The sequence below is a fragment of the Girardinichthys multiradiatus genome, chromosome 8 (genome assembly GCF_021462225.1).
Source record: "Girardinichthys multiradiatus isolate DD_20200921_A chromosome 8, DD_fGirMul_XY1, whole genome shotgun sequence".
Taxonomy (NCBI): domain Eukaryota; kingdom Metazoa; phylum Chordata; class Actinopteri; order Cyprinodontiformes; family Goodeidae; genus Girardinichthys; species Girardinichthys multiradiatus.
Window position 1 is genome coordinate 14028957 of NC_061801.1, and position 3220 is coordinate 14032176.

Below are 3220 nucleotides of genomic sequence, written 5' to 3' on the forward strand. Positions count from 1 at the left end.
GCAGGGTACACCCTGGACAGGTTGCCAGTCCATCTCAGGGCAACACACAAACAACCATGCACCATGCTATTAAATTCATAATTGAATTTAACAGCATAGTATTTTTAAAGATTTTAAATTGTTTATTGATAGTGCTTCTGAAACCCTGTTTGGGGCATTTAAATTGTATTAAATGGGACATATTGATGACTCCCCTTGATCAAATTAAATGTTTAATGAGATATGTCTTGCAGGTAGATATTATTTATCAGAGACAAATAACTCCATTTGTTTATGGTAGACAATAGGTATATAACAGAAAATTATTTAAAAACATCAGTTGGTATGACATGTCCTTAAGACATGTAGGAACTGCCTTATGAAGCTTTCTGTAGGGAGACTAACCCTTTTCATATCTGAATAGGTACAAAATGACCAAAACTACAAAAATATGTAATTTTTATGGGGGTAAAGACAAAAAAACCATTTGTAGCGATTTACACTGCATTAGAGATATTTTTAATGGGGTAATAAGAAAATGTCTGAGTGCCCTGAATCGTTCAGAAGAAAGGCTGGTTAGAGAAATGCAGGAATTCCTGTTGGACTCAGCTGATATGCAACAAGATTATATGTAGATTTGTGTAGCAATATAATTTCTTCAGTCGAAAAAAAAGCAACTATGTAAATAACCATCTCATGGACTATCATGTTAGGTAATTGTCTTATTTGTCTTATTTAAGGTGATGGAACTTTGCTCTCAAATGGGTCTGTTTTGGGTATCTGTTAGCTTCAACCTCCCAATAAAATTTCTTCCTAACTCACCTCACTGAGATCACTCTAAATGCTTTATGATACAGTTAAGAACCTTTTACATATTTCTTCTGTTCTTGATTTTTTGTCACACTCGAATGTGTTAATATCAGACAAAGATAACCTGAGAAAATACAAAATGAAGTTTAAAATAATGATTTCCTTTATTAGGGAAAACATATCCAAATCAACTTGCCCCATGTGAGACAGTAACTCACATTAAATCTAAAAGCTGGCAATGAGAATGTTCTATCACTAAGGTGTCATAGTGGAGCATTTTTCTTTTAGCTCTGAGGAGAACACAACCACAATTTTAGGTTAGCCTTTTAACAAATTTATTTGTGAATGAAAGTGAACGAAGGCAAGAGAGGAATCCAGGCAGCAACAGCAAGGGGACTGGTTCTTCTCTGGAAAAGAAGGCGACAGGTTATGGATGATCCAGGAGAATTGGAAGGTGTTTTCTTGGAAGATTTAAACAGGGACTTACAGCCAGTGTGATGATGGTTCCGCTGGGGAGGATAGTCCTTCCTCTGTGTGGGAAGTTGGCAAGACGTGTGAGGTAATTAGTAGTTTCTTTTCTTAACCCTGAGCTCTCTAGCGGCGTCCCAACTTGAGCATTCCCACATGGGAGGGTGGACAGTCAGGTACAACAGGGAATTGATCTCAGGAAAAAAAAACTTCCGGGCCTGGGCCTGCAGCTGAGGAGGCAGGGAGACTCAAAATAGGGGATGAGGATCAAACCCTGGGTCTGGCTCAGAACCTGGTCTCAGGTCTGGAATCCTTAAAATATCCAACAGGAGAAATAGACAAAAATTTGATTCAGAAAAGCTAAGCAAGACACTGTGCACCACGGTCAGTTACCACTAAAGTAGCGACGGGCTGACGTCTCCCTCCTGATCTGAGCTCCTTAAGAAGCCCAGTGATTAGACCCTGATAAGCAGCACCTGCCAGGGAACGCTCTAGAGCAGAGGGTGATAAGAAACAAACACACACACACACAAACTGCGCACCAACACAGAGACATAAGGAAAACATTTGTCCCACTCTTCTTTTCAAAATTGTTTTAATTCAGACACAATGGATGCTTTTCGATCAAAAATGGCCATTTTAAGGTCATGCCACAGCATCTTAATTGGTTTTCAGTGCCGTTGTTCTTTGAAACATGGTCCTGCTGCATAACCCAAGTGTCCTTGAGCTAAAGTCGTCCAGCTTATGGGTCAGTAATGCAGCCCTTAGCCATCACAATAACACCACTAGGTTTAACAGGACACATACTTTCCAAAGGTCGCAATTTTGTCTTGTTAGTCATAGCATATTTTTCCTGTTGATCATCATGATGTTTTTTGGAAATGTGTAATGGACCCCCTTTCTTATTTTTGGTCAGCAATGCTTTTCACCTTTGAACTCTATTGATGCCATTTTTGCCCGTGCCGTTTCTTATTATTGAATCATTAAGGCTAACCCTTTCCAGAAGGATGCATATATATACAATTTTGCTTCTCATTTCTTTTTCATTTTATGTAGATCGAGGCATGAGGGGGGATCTCTTAGCCTACATCATGTTGTCAGACAGGTTTTATTTAAGTGATTTCTTGGTTCTACAGGTCAGACTGGAAAGACCTTGGTTTGGATAGAGAAACTGAACTCAGCTTTTCTAAAATGTGGTTAATCACAATTAATTCATGATTTAACAAGGAGGGTGATTACTTTTTCACAAAGGTTGCTTTGGCTAGCTTTTTTTCCTGGAATAGAAGAAATCACCATTTTAAGTTATCTATGTGTGTTATTATATTATAAAATGCGTTTATAATCTAAAACATTTAAATGTGATGAAAAACTAAAAAGAGAAAAATTTGCAGGAGGCCAGCATTTATAACATTGTGTGTACCTCTTTGTATTAAAAATATACTGTGCATTTTAGGCATTTTAGGAGCATTCTCTGGAAAGAATATCCCACTTGTTTCTAGACGTTGGTTTTTACAACTTTGCCAACCTTTAAGTGGTATAAAGAGCTATGCCAGATTCTGATGGATTTAGGGAAGGAAGCCTGACTTGACCTTTTAAAATCCTTATGCCAAAGCTCTTAGTGTCCTTTTTTGAGAAACCTTGGCGATTATTCACCATAACACAAGATTATCCTAATGAGTCAAGGCAGATTCATTCAAAGAAAATGGCAAATAATAATTCTGCGAAAATGACATGGGTACAATTGTCTGTTAATCTCCATGTATCTCAAGGATTGTACATCACAAACGTCTAAATGTAAAGACACATATGTGCAGAATAACTACAATTTCTTCCTTTTCAGCACCTCACTGAATCATTCATCCTATGTGTTGTCTCTTGCTGATTAGTTTTCAGTTTCCTTCCCTCTGAGTTCCCTCCATTTACAGTAATTACTTCTACAATTTATTGCAAAATAATGAATAAT

At 37.6% G+C, this 3220-nt stretch overlaps 1 long non-coding RNA gene across 1 annotated transcript; it reads right to left on the bottom strand.

Annotated features, from left to right (window-relative positions):
• Positions 1–929: 929 nt before the first annotated feature.
• Positions 930–1667, bottom strand: LOC124872051. Its single transcript, XR_007039192.1, has 2 exons — positions 1277–1667; positions 930–1196 (listed from the first exon to the last, which is right to left on the bottom strand). It is a non-coding gene; the product is annotated as an uncharacterized LOC124872051 (long non-coding RNA).
• Positions 1668–3220: the final 1553 nt, after the last annotated feature.